Source organism: Delphinus delphis, chromosome 1 (assembly GCF_949987515.2).
Source record: "Delphinus delphis chromosome 1, mDelDel1.2, whole genome shotgun sequence".
In the NCBI taxonomy this organism is placed as follows: domain Eukaryota; kingdom Metazoa; phylum Chordata; class Mammalia; order Artiodactyla; family Delphinidae; genus Delphinus; species Delphinus delphis.
Window position 1 is genome coordinate 157,190,029 of NC_082683.1, and position 18,005 is coordinate 157,208,033.

Below are 18,005 nucleotides of genomic sequence, written 5' to 3' on the forward strand. Positions count from 1 at the left end.
TTTTCAAATTGTTTATACTGAGACCCAATGGTTCAAGCAATGTCTCCTCAGGCTCTTCAGTCTAATGAAGAAAAATTAACATAAATGAAAACATAAGAACATAAACAGATCCTATAACATATACAGTGTGCCTGGGTATTGTTTATATATGTATTTCTGGGAAAGTCTACATCATTTGTCAGTTTGTCTGTTTTTTGCATGCTTGTTTAAATAATCATATTGCAAAGCTGTCCAAGATTGTTCAGAGGTTTTGAAAGAACCAAGTTGGAAAATCTTGTGGGTAGGCAGGAAGTCTGACAAGCTTTCTAAACATGACTCCTTTATTTGAACATGAAGACAAGGAAGCAAAACTATTTGGTGATCCTATCTGGTTGGGATAGAAAACAAGAATGAGATTTTTTTTTGTAATACGCTGAATAGATACTATGTGCTTCCTTCGAGTTGAGAACACAAAGGCCACACAAGCAAAACTTCACACTCACAGTATAGACATGCACAATCTTGAACAGTTAGTAACAAGAAGCTTCGTTAGTCCTTATAAAAACTCATTCATCCCTATAAAACCACAACCAATCTAGCAAACAACTAAAAACAGTATTAAGAAAAGAAAATACCTGCACAAACTCTGGTGTAGGATTTCAAAAAAATTTAAAGCTCACTAGAGGAATACTACTATTTAAGTGTGATTAACATAGTAAAAATAAATCAACAATGCAAAGACAGTATTAATCACATGAAATTTTCAGGGTTTGTTTTAAAGGAGGTTTTCTCTGGATGTACCTGTACAAATAAGATACCTGAATTAGAACGAATCATCATAAACTTGTAAAGATTGCCTATTTATGTACGTCTGACTTTTAAAGCCCTGTATCTTGAGGAGTGTCAAGTTTAGACTTGCCACATGAGTCAGAGTGACATCTAGTGGCAACTCTGTTGAACAGTACCTATTCGGTACTTGCATCTCTTGTAAGAAACTACTATGAACAGTGCCCAGGAAACGGTGGGCACTCAAATACTGCTGAAGGAATAAACTACTCTACCGTTAGTATTTTAAGCTAATATTCCATTTCCCCACTCTCACTGAACTTCTTCCTTTTACTTACCATTTCTAGTCCTTCATTCTCTCCCTAGTTTCCCTGTCTACAAGTTCCCTTCTACCCTTACTCATTAGTCTTTCTCTATGGAATCCTTGGTCAGCCTATATTTTTCTCATCTACTTTTTCTTTTACTGCACACATCTTATCAATCTCCACCCTCGGTATACTATCCAATCTATTTTCTGTGTAATTGTTCTGAGTAGTAGTACATTAATTCATGAAACTAAGCCAAAGGAATACACTGTAATTCATGTAACCTTGGGAAGTTAACTCATCGTTAGTTGACTTGACCATCTAACAAGTCAAATTGATAGATGATTATTTACCAAAAGCAGACATCTTCTTTATTCAAAACCATCTCCTTCAAATGCCATCTCTCTTATTCTATAATAAACTTACTTCCTAGAAAACATGGAAATTACAGAATGTAAATAATCTCAACTTCTCAATTCTCCATTTGAAACAGTCTCTTTATTTGGAATACCCTCTTCCTTTATTTCAAAGGAGACCATATACATCCTCCTTTTCAAGGGCTATCCCCTGTTCTTGTGTCCCATTTTTATTGTTATCTATAAACATTTTGTTATGTCAATGATTATATCTCTCTTGAATCTTCAGAATTTCACTCTGCATTTTGACTCTTTCCCTATAACCTATGAACATGCTCACCCCATTCAAACATCATCTGCCTTTGACCTGCTGCAATCTGTTTTCTTTCCTTTTGTCAAAAAATAACTCAAAAGAATAATTTATAGTGACTTTCTCCATTTCTTCAATATCTATTCACTCTTCAACTTCCTGTAATTTGCTTATCATCACTACTCTATTGAAACTGGTCTCTAGAAGGTCACTAATGAGGCCATCAGTGACCTCTTTTCGGGCCTCATTCTTAAATCCATACATGATGTTGTGATAATTGCTCTCACTTGGCTTCTATGGCACAGCAATCTTTTTATCTTTTCCACTCCTTCATAAATCTTTCCCTGCCTACTTCTTCTCATATTGCCTAAATGCAATATGGCCTCCCATATACTTCAATATAAAGAGGCAAAGTATTGTTTCTATGAATAAAGTGGTTCGGTTAGTAAGTGGAAATTAATTTGCCCATGAACTTAGCTCAAATTCACATTCTGCTAATCTGCCTTCCCTCCTTCAAAACACTGCTTTAAAACTCCTTCATTTAAACTTACCCCAATTATTTCCAATCATAATTCATTATCTCTAATAAACCAAATTTTATATTGCATTAACATATATTTTGTCATCTTTAGATGTGTCCTAAGTCTTTTTAATTTCACACCATAATGGTTACTTGCAACTACTATATGCACCCTCTAACCTACCCCTCTCCTTTCCTCCAGCCCTCCCTTCCTTGCCCTCTCTCCCACTCACACAGACACACACACATACATACACACACACACACACACACACACACACACACACACACACACACTGTATTTTACAAGGACAGCAAGTTCAATGTCCTTGTCCTCCAATTGGGGTTATTTCTAAACATACTACCCTTTACACATTCGGTTCTTACTAAACACTATTGATTAAGGCTGTCTAATAATTTACTGCTAAGAAATAATAAAATCATATTTTTAAATTACTTTAAAAAAAGAAAACTTCCTTTTGTTTTAGTTGCTGGTACTCACACACTACTAGGTTATAAACACATATAGGAAATGAGTTAATGTTTCGGAAAAAAAGATTATTAATTCTGAGCTAACTGACCCAATTTACTTGTGAAAATTGCTCTATAATACGTCACAACTCTAATTTACATCAAAGCACACATACATTTTTTAAATGTTTCTCAAAGAAAGACTACTAAAGGGAAAAAAGAACTTCTAGAAAATTATTACCACAGAATCATGAAGAACAATACATTTTAAGTATCTATGCAACTTCTATCAATATAACGTGACATTTGCCACAAGGCAAATACCAAGACCCATTCATGTGACAGAACTTTTAAAGTGTATGTAAAGCAATTATAAATAAGTTGGACTTTTCCACCCAATGTTTGGATTTGGATTTATTACTTATTTAAGAAAGCTTAAATGAGTAATACTCTAAGAAATACAATTATATCTAAATTTTATATATATGATACACTCTCATTTCCTTTTTTTTGGAGGGGGCAGTGCTATTTGCATCTTTTAAAATGATACAGTCTTTGTTTTGTAGTTTTCTTTTTCTCCTTAGCCTACTTAAGAGAAAGACAGGATATTCTGCTATGTGCCCTTGTTCACTGTTGAAGGGAGAATGGTGCTTTGTTGATCTGAGAGGTACATGGGGGATCCAACTCAGAAATGCAAAATGGAGAAGGCAGAAACGTTTATTGCAGAATGAACTTTTGTCTACAGGAACAGGCCTGAGATATACATGGAAGAACTGAAACAGTATCCAGCCCACAGGGGAATCGGGCTGGGAGGAAAAGGGTTGTGGGGGGGCGGGGGGGGGACACAGAAAAGCAGGACCTAGATAGGTAGTAAAAGCTAAGTTCCTAGGTATCAAGGAGGTTTCAGGAGGTTGGCTAGCCTCTAGAAACTTCAGCCTAGGGGCCTACAACTGCTAAGCCAATCTGCTATTCACACTGATATTCCACCCAACCAAGACTCCACTGTCTCCAGGGAAAGGTGGGAGAACTTACTTATAGAAGCCTGGCTGGCTAATCACAACCAGCGGCTGAGCCAGGGCTAACGCTGTGTATAGAGTCTGTAACAGTGTTTTTTGGGTGACCTCTATTATTTAATATAACTACAAGTTTCTTTACTTTTGGTACGAAACCAGAAGTCACCAGATGAGAGAATATTTTCAACTAAGAAAAAAATCTACACAACATGGGAAGGTACAAAAAAAGTGATACTTATCCAAAATGAAGCACATAAGCACCTGAAAGGTGTATCTAGTAAAGTGATACGGCATGGCATTTTAAAAAGCCCTGAAATGTTGAGTTAATTATAGTGACCATGAGCAGTGCTTTACGAATAGCTTTGATTCTGAAATAAATGTTCTTTGTATTTGATGATACTAATTCAGCCTTTTCTGTAGTTGATGCTATAAATGTTACAGAAATTATGTACTGTCCATGTTCATTACGTAAATTTCACATAATAATAGGTCTGTTAAATTAATTTTTCCCTAAAATAGACAAACTAATTAATCCTTATTAAGGATTAATCATTTGCCAAATTTAATTTTCTAAAAAACCTCATTTCAATTACACACAAGTATTAGTTTTGGTGTTTTCAACTTTTTATTTTATTTTTTCAAACTCAATAGACTTTAAACTTTTTAATATCAGAAACACTTTGCAGGTTTCTAAGTGGTCTTGTACTCTTTTAACTTCAGAGGTAGATTGTGGGTACTCTGAATGCTTTGTTTCAGAGAACAATGCTGTAAATAGTCATTATATTTGAGGATGTCATCACAAAGGTCTATTTAACTTGGTTAAATACTACTAACCGGTACCAACTAAACCAGTCTTAAATCAAGGTCCTTCAAATGGAAGGGTGGGGAAAAGGAAGTTAAAGTTTTTATCCCTCTTCCCAGGCACAAAATTGGCTTTAAGCAAATATTCAAAATGGGCAAGTGTACCTTTGACATAATTCCTGCATCCTTTTCCCAATACATATTTTTCTCCCACATTCTGCTGTTATTTCTGTAAGTTTCAAGGTTTTCATGCTTTTTCCATCATGTTCTACCATCTTGACCAGCCTTAACTTCCCCAAATGCTCCATATTTCAAAGTTTACGATCTTTCCTACACCAACCCCTGATCTCAGCAAGGCAACAAAAAGAATGCAAACAGATTTAAAGGAGTGGGTGAAAAGCCATGCCTAAACCTTTTAAAAGATAATTTACAGTTTTAAATACCTTGGCCACTAACTTAAAAGTTATCATTTATGGCGCCTTAAGTAGTATAAGGAATTAAAATATAAGCAATGTTTAATAAAGAAAACCAGGGAATATGAAGATAAGTTGATAAAAGAATAATCCTTGGAGATCAGTTTTTTATAAAAAACAGAGATATTTGGTTTAAGAAAAATTTTTTCTTTCAATATACATACTTGATAGTTACATAATATTGTTCTTTGATAACCCAATGTTGATACTATCAAGGCTGGCATAAAAAGGAATGGTTTATTCCAGAGCAGATAACCATTTCATCATGTTACATTCCTCATCAAGACTCTCCAGCAGTTCTCTATTATCTGCTACATGAAGTTCAAACTCTTCAACAGGTTAGGAAATTATGTAGCAGCATGTAAGAACTGAAAACAGTTCTTACAGTTGAGTCATGTTAGAGAGAACCTCAAGTACTAAATTAAAGACTTGGAATCCCAGCTTCCTTCATGAAGCCTTCATAGACTCAAAATGGAGAAATAACAATGAACCACCTCTTACATTAACATATGACAAAGTTTAGTACTTAATTAATATATGTCCTTGAATTATTCTCTACTTGTTTCATATATTGGTCTTTTTCCCAGAGGAGATTATAGAAACTTGGAATTAGATTGTGAAGTCCTCCTGTACGAGCTGCCTCATTTCTACTTGTTGTTCCAACTTGGTTATTAACAGTACACTCTTATACTCCTAAAAGCCTCCTATTTTGTATGACTCACTATATAGCCAGCCTACCCTTAAAGACCATTTATTTTCTTACATCAAGTACCTAATATATAATCAATAAAAACTTTCCTCTGTTTTCAGTATGGAGTAATCTTTTTCTTGGCTCTCTGTACTTTTCTTAATTAGCATTTATCACAGTTGATAATTATATATATCACTGAATATAAATATTTATAATAAATAAATACATATATTTGAATGATTACCTGTTTAATATCTGTGTCTGCACTTGATTTTAAGTTCTGTGATCAGCAGCACTTAACCAGGAGTAGTGATTTTGCTCCCCACCCCTGGTGGACATTTGGGAATATATAGAGACATTTTTGGTTATTGCAAACTGGGCCGGGAAGGCGGGGCGGGGAGTAGAGGCAGGCTGCTGGTATCTAGTGGGTAGAAACCAGGGATGCTGCTAAGCATCTTACAATGCACAAGACAGCCTCCTATAACAAAGAATTACCTGGTCCAAAAGTGCTAAGGTTGAGAAACTCTATTCTATGAGGGTAAAAAGTTTGCCTATTTTGACTCAAAATAGACAACCTTCCCAGGGGAACAGTGTTTGATGCACATGAGATAATCAATAAATATTTGCCAAGTTAATGAATAAACATATCACTCAAGACCCTTTACTAATTCTCATACTGGCTCCTTCTTGCTCCTTGCCTCCCTTTTGTCACATCTGTAAACTCACATGAGACTAGAAATTAAACATTAAAGTACGAATTTGAAATGCTCTAATTACTAATATATTGATAGATTGGCTAACGAGCTAAAGATAGTTTTTATTAGTTAAATGAGCTGCATGTTAATCATGTTCTCCATGTTATCAGAATTATTAATTATAAAGAAAACTCTCAGTATTCGCCACACCATTTTCTTAAGAAGTATAGTCTAATTTTATTACAACAAGCTTTGCTTTAGGTCAGCCATTAGATAAGTTCAGGATATAGCAAACAATGTTCATAAAGACCAGAATAAAAGTTCTTATAAGACTTATCAAAATAGATTAGTTACACAGAGGAAATCATCAAATAAGTAACATATTGAAGATAATTGGACCTAGTTTCTCACTGCAAATTATAAATATAGAAAGGCCAAACTACAAGGAACTCTGCAATATTAAGCAGAAATTGAGATAGTGATATAACAGAAATTAATATACATATAAATGTATATATACATAACTACACAGATATGTATACATATATACCTATATGTACGTACACACACACACACACACACTTCCTGACTATGTACTGAAAGGGCCTGAGAACAGTGGCACCCAATACAACGTACAAAACTACTATTCATATTTTAGGTTCTAAACATCATTCTCTACACAAAAATGATTCCTTGGAGCACACTGATCCCAGAGCTAGGGTAGGGATATTGCAAGATGAGCCTAGAGCATCTTGTGCAGATAGTAAACATGTGTTCAAAAAATGATGGAGACATTGAGGATTAAATGGTAGTGATTGATGTATCAGTATTAATTTCTTCATAGTTATACTCTTCTCACGTAGAATGCCCTTGTTTGTAAGAAAAATTCGCCAAGGTATTCAAGGGTAATGGAGCATCTTATACTCAAATGGATCAGGAAAAAAAGCCTGAGTTATTGTTCCAACTTTTCTGTAAGTTTGAAATTATTTCAAAATACAAATAAAAAATACATAAAATGTGAAGGTTTTTACATTTGTGTTCCTTATTTGCATTTTGATATAGATTTATCTTATTTAAATAGGTTCTAGTAATAAATTTCATTCATATGTTATTCACTCAACAAATATTGAGTACCCTATTCTATGACAGGTACTGGGAACATAGTAGGAAAAAGTGGACAAAAATCACTGCTTTCATGAAGTTTATATTTTGATGGAGGGGAAATGAATACATAAAATGTTAGATACTGATAAGTGCTAAGGAGAAAAACATAAAACAGTGAAGGAAGGAATATAAAGAGTTTGGAGGGGATGGGGGAGCTAAAGTTTTAGATACGGTAACCCAGGACGGTAGTCACTGAGAAGGTTACTTTTAAGGAAAATTGAAAAGATATAAGGAAGCTAGATGCAGATATCTGGGGTAAGAGTCTTCTTGACATAGAGAACAGCAAGGCTTTGAGATGGGAACATACCTAACATGTTCCAGGAACACAAAAAAGCTGGAATGGTTAGAGCATGAAGAGCTGAAGAACAAGGGAGGGACTAGTAAGAACAAGGTTAGAGAGGTAATGAGGAGATCCAGATCACCTAGAGCCTTCCCAGAAGGGACTCCGGCTTTCACTGAGATGGGAAGTCATGATGTGGGAAGCCACATCATCTGACTTAAGTTTTAGCAGGATCACTGAGGCTATTGCTAGAAAATACAATAAAGGGGGACAAAGATGGTTTTGACAAGAGGGTAATGTTAAACAAATTTAACTTCTCCACAATAGCCAGTCATCTATTATAAAATACAATAAAAACCTAAATGAAAACAAAGAAGTCATGTTATACACTGTTTCTTTCTAAAATAATATGAAGGCTGAGGATTCACTTCACAAATTATTTTTAAAAAAAGGGCAAAAAACAGAAGTAAAGAAATTAAGGTCTTGTTCCAACTCCCAGGTTTCATTTTTTTTAAATCAGTTAATTTATTTCCAGTATTACTAAAGTAATGTGAAGACCAAATCTTAGCATAAATCTAAAAAATGTACTTAACTGAGAACATTTATTCAATCTTATAACAGTTATAGCAAATGCTTCAAATATGAAAGAAAACACAAAAGAAGGGAAAGAGGGAGACAGAAATGTGAAAATCATGAGAAGGCAGAAGAGATTAAAATTAAGAAGAGAAAAAGGAAGGGAGGTTCTACTTTTGTAAATGTGAGATTAGGTAATTCAGCTGGATACTCCACCAAGAATAATTTTAAATGTCAGACAAAAGGAAGACTGATAAACTAACTCCCATGCTAAGCTGGAATCACAATGATTACTCGCTGATGGTAGTGGAAAACCAAAAAATAAACTAGATCTTACATAGATCTGCAGTCTAGCTTCATGACATCTGAGTGGACCAGCAAACCTCAAGACTTGAACTTAATTTAAGGTGTTCCCTAGATTGCTAATGCCTCCAAGGAATCTGGCAGATACAAAATCAAATCCCCTCAGAGAGAAGAAAACATTATTCAAGGCTTCGTATTTCTACCAATAATTTTCAAATACAATGTTGAGTATACAAAGTCTATTCTCATTATTCCAGGATTCTGATTTGTAAATTTGTCTACTCACTAAATTTTACTTGTAATTCAAAAATCAATGCACTGGGTGCTCTTGCAGCTATTTCCAGACACACAGAACAGACCTGCAAAAAAATTGAACCACCAGGTGAAATTGAAAAAGGCGATGCTGCCTTCTTGCTTCAGCTCTCCGACTGTAAACAAGTGTCCTTTCCACAGTATACTTAGTGCCCCAATTTTCACACTTTTCTGCTTTTTGTTAATGATTTCACTATTTAAAATGACCCACAAAAGTAGCGCTAAAGTGCTGTCAAGTGTTCCTAAGCACAAAAAGGCTGTCATGTGCTTTACGGAGAAAAAATACAGGTGATAACTAAGGTTCATTCATGCATGAGTTAGTGCTTTTAGCTTGGAGTTCAATGTTAATAAATCAGTAACACATATTAAATGTCTTTAAACAGAAACACACATAAAACAAGGTTATGTATTGCTCATTTGATGAAAATGTGACAAGATTGCAGGAAACTAACCCAAATCCTGCATTTTCTCTAGAAGCAATGATTCAGTTTTTGTGGCTACTTTATATAACATAGCAACCATGAATAACAAGAATCAACAGTATTTACAATGAGTATAACAAGTGTCTTAGATGAGCTAAGACACCAGAAGCAAAAACCAACAGAAACAACAAATTACAAAAACAGACCTATAGGGATTCCAGATACTGAAATATCACAGAGTGTAAATAAAACAACAAACCTACCATGTTCCTGGAGATAAAAGTCAAATCTGAAATTTTCAGCAGTGAAATATAAAACTATGCAAGTGACATAGCTAATCTGAAAGACACAAATATAAATTCTGGAATTAAAAAATACAATAACCCAAAAATAAGAACTTGATGGGTAAGCTTAATATCATGTTAGATACCAATATAGAGAGAAAGACTGGGAAACCATCAGAAGAAACTAGAATGAAGCAAAAAAAAGATGGAAAACACAGAAAGGGTACAAGATGCATAGAGTACACATAGGGAAGATTTTACAAGTTTTTTTTATTGTTATCCTAGAAGATCAGAGAGAGAATGGGTTACTGAAAGTACCTTAAGAGTGAATGGCTAAGAATTTTCCAGAAAGACATTAATCTACCTATATATTCAAGATAGTTAATGAATATTCAAACAGGATAAAAAAGAAGAAATACATGTCTAGGCACAAAACAAAGAGAAAAATCTTAAAACTACTCAGAGGAAAAACAAGATAACTTTCCATGGCCCAACAGTTACACTAACAGCTAACATTTCAATAGTAATAGTGGAAACCCAAAAATAGAGGAATGATATCTTCAGTGAGTAAAAAGAAAATAAGTATCAACCTAGAATTCTCTATTTAGTAAAAAATATCCTTCAAGAATGTAGGCAAAATAAATACATTTTCACACAAATAAAAATTAAAAGACATCAACAGATGAATGGATAAACAAAATATGGTATATACATACAACAGAATATTATTCAGCCTTAAAAAGGAAATTCTGCCACATGCTACAACATGGATGAAGCTTGAAGACATTATTCTAAGGTTCATAATAAGCCAGTCAAAAAGTATAAATACTATAGGACCCCACTTATATGAGGTACTTAGTCAAATTCACAGTAATAAAACGTAGAATCATGGTTGCCAAAGGACGGGAGAATGGGGAGTTATTTAAGGAGTACAGAGATTGAGTTTTGCAAGATGAAAGGAGTTCTGGAGACAGATGGTGATGATGGCTGAACAACAATGTGAATGCACTAAATGCCACTGAACTGTACACTTAAAAATGGCTAAAATGGTAACTTTTATGTTATATATATTTTACCATAAAATAAAACAGTATATTAAAAAAAAACTAAGAGTTGCCACCAGCAGATGTACTAGAGGAAGTTCTAAAGGATATACTTCAAGAGGAAAAAAATACAATCCCAGATAAAAGATGGTAGATATAAGAATAAATGAAAGAATGACAAATGTGAAAAAAAAATGTTCAACCTCATTAGCAATCAGGGAATGACAAATACAAACCACCATAAGACACTAACACACACACATACCCCATTTTGGCAAAAACTAGAAATCTGGTAATATAGAAGACTGGAGATGATACAGAGCAAACACTGTTGGCAAAAATGGAAAATTGGTACACCCATTTTGGAGAACAGTTTTGCATATTCTAATAAAGTTGAGTATATATATTCCCTGTGACTCAGTAATTCCACTCCTGGATACAAACCCTTATAGAAATGTGCACATATATTCACCAGGAAGACATGTATAAGAATGTTCAGAGTAGCACAGTTTGTAATAACAAATTAGAAACAGCTCAAATGCCCATCTGCAATAGAAAAGATAAGTAAGTTGTGGTACAATAACACAATGGAATACTATACAGCAAAGAAAATTAATGGACTAAAACTACACTAAATATGGATGAATCTTACAAACCTAATATTGAGTGAAAGAAATAAGATACAAAAGAACGCATAAAGTTCTATCCCAATTTACATAAACCAAAGAAAGGAAAAATTCTGTATTGTTTAAGGAGAGATATATAACTGCTAAAGCTATATATTGTAAAAACTAGGTAATTTAATACCATAAAAGTAAGGAGAACATTTACCTTTAGGGGAAGGAAAAGAGGATGTGAGCAGGACTTACGGATGGCTCCTGGCGTACTGGAAATATTGTTTCTTCATTTGCATGGTGACCAGTTGAAAGTTCAATTCATATTCTTTCATCTTACTGTAAGTCTATGTATGAAGCACTATTCTGGTCTAAATGTATTACTTTTTTTTTTTTTTTTTTGCAGTACGCGGGCCTCTTGCTGCTGTGGCCTCTCCCATTGCGGAGCACAGGCTCCTGACGCGCAGGCTCAGCAGCCATGGCTCACGGGCCCAGCCGCTCTGTAGCATGTGGGATCTTCCCAGACCGGGGCACGAACCCGTGTCCCCTGCATCAGCAGGCGCACTCTCAACCACTGTGCCACCAGGGAAGCCCAATGTATTACATTTTTAAACACAATAATTTTTTAAAGTAGAAAGGGAATATTAAGAGCTGAGGGGAAAAAAACTAGACCAAGAGCCATAAGCACCTATAAAGATGCTGATTTTATGTGTAACCTAAGAGAATCAGTTGCTATTTTACAATCACTCCTACCAGCAAGGTAGCTACATTTCTGTGATATTAAAGAATATATACTACTATGGATTAAATATTATTTCTTCAGACAATAAATAATATGGATAGAATGCATCTTATATATTAATAAAGGCACCTAACTTTTATACCATAATACTTCTAAACAATTTACCCTAATACTCCCAAACTGCACTGTTGGTACATGATGTGGTTTTATACTTTAGGTGGCCCATCCTGTCAGCTGAGAAAACACCTGGCTAACAAAGGCAATGGCTTCTGCCTAAGAATGTGCATCCCCAGGTATGAAGGAGCCATGGTTGTGCTACATGCCCTGCCTAACTTCCTGCACAAATCAAAGAAGCCCAGCAATCAGGTACTGGAGGACTAGACTTCGCTCACTAATAAGGTATACATCATAGTAGGTACATCTTACCAAATGAAACCTCTCCCCTGGCCCATGTTTATCAACCTGAGATGCAACAGGATATGATGAAGCACAATGAGGGAATTACTTAATGAAGCCCCACAGCAGTCATATGCGGGTCATATGTGGGGCAGACCTGTCACAAGGTCTTTACACTAGCTAACCTCTTTCTGGAATGGATGTCCCCCATACATGGCTAGTACTAACTTAATCCTTCAGGCCATCCTATCTAAAATTTCAACCAAGATGACCCCCACCCCACCGCTGCCAACTTTGATGTTTCATATCCTCTCTCCCAGACGTGAGTTTTCTCTATTGTCTAACATATCATATGCTTTATGTATTTATCTTTATTTGCTATCTCCCTCACTTGTATGTGAGCTTCATAAACACAGTAGGTACTCAAGTATTTCTTGACTGAATGAAGAAATGAATAGATGGAGAACACCTGGCAGAGAAAAGACTCAGCTCCCATTTTGGTAAGCCCTTCTTCCCCTTCACCCTTGCTCCAAGTACTTACTGAATCCCAAATATTAAGTTTAAAACTTGGGAGTTGATAGAATATCTTCCCTGGCTTCTGAAAACTCAGTCAAGCAAGGAACAATAGTTTAGAAAGATTTCCTAAAACCCTGGGTGATCATCTGTCATCTGCATCATCAATAGGCACCAATGAAGGACCTGTCCCAGTTATCTAAATGTCTGAGCCTAAATAAGACAGATCATCCCCATGACTATAGTCAGAGGTCTAATGATCTTTCTCTGTTCTATCCTTAACATTTAAACACATAAAATGACACACTACATGCAAAGCACATAGCACCATGTTTGATACATAGTAAGGATTTAACATTAGCCACAAAGAGATACCATCTAACTTAAAGACAATTTTTTCAAGGAAAATAATATGAATGTATTTTAAAGAATATAGTAATATATATGCATTTAAGAAATGTAAATATTTTATTGTTGAAGACAAAGTGCACAGAATTTAAGTTCCTTTATCTTAGAATCTTTCTTGCTGCCTGAACTAGTCCAAATCCAATATTTCATTAGAAATTATGATGCTAGGATAATTTCTAAAAGTCAAAATAACATATTTTTGTCAGTATACCTGGCAATTGTAAATGAATAAAGCATCTACATTTTCCCCCAAGTTTCAAAAGAATAAATGTAATAGTTTCATAGTAATTCTGAGTTTCTGAGAAGTTCTGGCACGTATTTAGTGAATAAATTACATGAAATGGATAGACTTTAAATATGTTTATTAATCTTTCATTCCAGAGGCAAAAAAAAAATCATTAATCCTCAGGCTAGATTGATGATCATCTGTTTTTAAAATTTTTCTTGTCAACAGAAAATACTAAAAATCACAATGAATTTACTATACATACTTTTAATTGCCAACTATGAAACTCCTTTGTAATGATGTGATCAAGCTAACACACCATTTCACAGAAGCAAGGTATTTAGGGAAGCAAAGACAATGTCAAAATTATTTTTTATCTGACTTATGTATAATCAAATATTCACCCTCTACAGATGGCTATGAAAGCATCCAAAAAAAATGTTTCCATGTGACAGAGCACATCATGCTCCACAAAATGGACTGCTTTCCATACTATTAATAAGACTCTTAACATACTTTCCTTCAAAACCTTCTTTTTGATCATAAATCCCTTCCAGAGTTACTAAGTAATTTCAGAAAATAAGATATGAATGGTTAAAACACTGACCTCAGCACATCTGGCAACACAAATTATGCATGGCAAGGTAAAGACTGTTGACACTGTATTTAAAATGTAAATCTCATCTTCCGAAATCATTCACTAACTGTTCCAGAAACATTTCTAGAATGAACCATAGCTTTCAGAATTGGGGCCAAGTTTTATAGTGAATTTTAATGTTGGCTTATGGATTTGATATCTGTCATTTACTTACTTTATGACATAAAGACTTACCAGAATAAAAAATATTTTAACAACTTATAAAGCAAAAAAATGCTATTTCTAAGTATAATTATTCAACTATGAAACCAAATCAAATATCAAATTTTCCTACTGAATGAAAAACTATCATCTTGCCATTTGTCATTAAATACTGCCTACTACTAGAATTATACGGATTATTACTTTAATTTTTTAAATTATCCAATTTAATGATTATTGTTGATAATTAACAAAACCAATGAATTAATTTCTAAATCATTATTTTACTCTACTGAAACTCTCATAAGTTCTAAAAAGCAAATAGTCTATTCACTAGGATTTTGTTTCTGAAGATTCTAATCACCATAACAATTTAACCAATTAAATTATTTAAAATTTACAGCACTGGAATAAATCTCTAAAGTCATTTTTCAAACTGGAATAAATCTCTAAAGTCATTTTTCAAACTTACATTTTCAAAGTAAGCTATATTCAGAAAATCCTGCTATCTTTAAGACTCAGTGTTCACAGATAATTAGGTAATAATGCAAATTTTAGAAATTTTATTAAATTAATGAGAAAGTAAGTGCTTTATTGTGAGTGACTTGAAAGTTCACCTTTATTACTTAACTTAAGGCTTAAGTTCAGAGCCCAACTGGAGCAAAATACTCCAGCAGTCCCCTCATGAATATTTGTCTTTGTCACCATGGGCTAAAAAAGCATGTCAACTGACAAGGAAAACTTTGCAACAGATTCAGAACAGGGAAGAATTCATAGAACAGATGTCCATACCAAAATTATTTGTAGGATACTCAAATTTAAATGAAAACAATTGTGGTAATATAAAAAACGTTTAGTAAATCAATTTGGGAGGTTTCTAGACACGTTAGATCCTCTAACTGTATGCAAATTTTTAAAGTAAGAATATTAAAAAATACGGTAATATTCTGAATAGTTTCTAGATTAGAAACCAAAGGAATGTTACAGTTATCTCATTCATAACTCTAGAATTTTCACAATACCTTTCCTTTAAGGTTTAAAATTATATTCCCTTTCAGTTTATTTCATTTTAGATGCAAATACCACTTTTCATTTAATATCAGAAGACTTAGAAAAGCACAGCCTTCACATTTATTTTTCATTTCATCAACCTAATCAGCAGAATATTGAGACCAAGAGAAGTTAACTTGAACACCCTCCAGTGGATGGCTCTGCAGCACAACAGAAGCATTTCCATCCTGAACTTATTTTACTGTGCATATTTTTGAATGATAGTTAGAAATTTTTAATTTATACACTAGATTACAATCATAAAAATGTTGGTAAAAATCCAACTTTTAAAAAAATGAAAAACTCTAAGTCACTACTTAACTTGTCTCTATTGCAAAATTCTTAACTCAGAACTTCCTCTACCAAGGTATTAGATACTATTTTAATAACAGAATGGTTATTTCCTTTTTAATCTGTTGTCGTAATCAAGCAGTATTCAGAAAGTAAGACCGGAAGGAAGGAAATTAGTCCAAATACAAATAGTGAATCCTTATGAGAGAAAAATACAGCTAAATTTTTAAAATATGTATCTATATGTGCTGTATGTATATCAAAGGTAACCACGTAACATTGGGGGGGATCTTCATTCAAGGGTAATTTGAGTTAAACAATGTGTACTGAGAGTATAATCCCCCAAACACTGGATTTTTTTTTTAATTTACTTTTTTTTTTTAAAGAGCATATTGTATTTTTTCTTAATTAATTTATTTTATTTATTTATTTTTGGCTGCGTTGGGTCTTCGTTGCTGCGCACGGGCTTTTCCTAGTTGTGGTGAACGGGGCCTACTCTTCATTGTGGTGCACGGGCTTCTTATTGCAGTGGCTTCTCTTTGTTGCAGAGCACAGGCTCTAGGCGCGTGGGCTTCAGTTGTTGTGGCACGCGGACTGAGTACTTGTGGCTCACAGGCTGAGTAGTTGTGCTCGTGGGCTCTAGAGTGCAGGCTCAGTAGTTGTGGCACATGGGCTTAGTTGCTCTGCGACATGTGGGATCTTCCTGGACCAGGGCTCAAACCCATGTCCCCTGCATTGGCAGGCGGATTCTTTTTTTTTTTTTTTTTTGTGGTACGCGGGCCTCTCACTGCTGTGGCCTCTCCCGCTGCGGAGCACAGGCTCCAGATGCAAAGGCCCAGCAGCCATGGCCCACGGGCGCAGCTGCTCCGCAGCATGTGGGATCCTCCCGGACCGGGGCACGAACCTGTGTCCCCTGCATCGGCAGGCAGACTCTCAACCACTGCGCCACCAGGGAAGCCCCTGGATTTGTTTTTAATCACGTAAGTATAATACATGCATATGCTGAGGGAAAAAAAGGGATGTATTTTTAAGAAAACTTTTTACTAAATTTATGCCAATTCAGAGTAAAGTGTTCATGTTAATATTTTAAATATAAATCATTAAATCCTGAGTACTGACCTCCGGAAAGCTAAATTAATTTAAAAATACACAGTAACAAAGAATGATAATAAAAGAAAAACAACCAAAAAAGTCTGTATTTAACTGGCTGCTCAATCATTAGAAAGGTGCCCCATAACTACCATATGTTACTCAAATATGTTATCACACCTACAATTTCATCATATGTCTCCCAAGAAATTAATTAGCTCTAACTTTTTCAACTTTGACAAAAACGTCTGCATCAGTCAGATTACTAGCTGTTGCAAACATTTCAAAATTCAAAGCTTTCTTCAGCTTATATTTAACCTTTTAATTACTATTAATCATTTAGCAAAATGTAGAACAACATTCATTAGACAGATGTCTAATTTTAGAATTTTGAATAATGTAAAGACATTTATACACATATTTACTTTCGGTACACATTTGCTTAGCAATTTTAAAAAATAAAATTCATCTAAGGTCTAAAACTATTTACTGATACATCATTTCACAGCTATATTTAGGTTAAAGAAAAGAACAGCTAAAATTTTCATTTTCTCAAAAATCTAAAAAGGCATAATAAGTTGAGATCATATGACTTACAGTAATAAATAAATTTAATGATTAGGACACATATAAATTACAAAAAAGAAACCTAATAGGACATGCTCATTTTAAAGAGATTTGACAAGCTATCAGCAGTAAAAAGAAACAAAAGTGGCTAAGAAGGGAATTTTCATAAATATTCTTTATCACATGTTTTAAAAGGAGGGGAAAAAACCTATTCCTGTTTGATTTTTAAATCACTATCAGCTCAGGCTGTCCTCAACCATGTAAACTAGCTTCCATCCCCACTATTTTATTGAAACTACTCTGTTAAGGCTACCAATAGACTTCTTAAGTATTCATTCAACAAATATTTATTGAGCAATGAACACAACAGACAAAAATTCTGCTCTCACAGAGCCTACCTTCTAATGGGAATGAAAGTGAAAACAAAAATAAGTAAATCGGTTGTATAAATCAAGTATAAAAATAGTGTATTAGTAGTGCTAAGTGCAAATATCTCCTAATTCCCTTGTTAACCAAACAAAAATCAAAC

The 18,005-nt window shown here is 34.3% G+C and overlaps 1 protein-coding gene across 8 annotated transcripts in view; it reads right to left on the reverse strand.

Moving 5' to 3' along the window:
• Nucleotides 1–18,005, reverse strand: part of AKT3 (AKT serine/threonine kinase 3) — a 397,034-nt gene that overhangs the window by 300,109 nt on the left and 78,920 nt on the right. Inside the window, exon 1 of one of the 8 annotated variants that reach the window (XM_059996920.1) lies at nucleotides 9,718–9,773. The exons of the other annotated variants lie outside the window; for them this stretch is intronic. The gene's annotated coding sequence lies outside the window, so the exon portion shown is untranslated. Of the gene's footprint in view, nucleotides 1–9,717; nucleotides 9,774–18,005 lie in introns of those variants that run through there. 8 annotated transcript variants of the gene reach the window in all.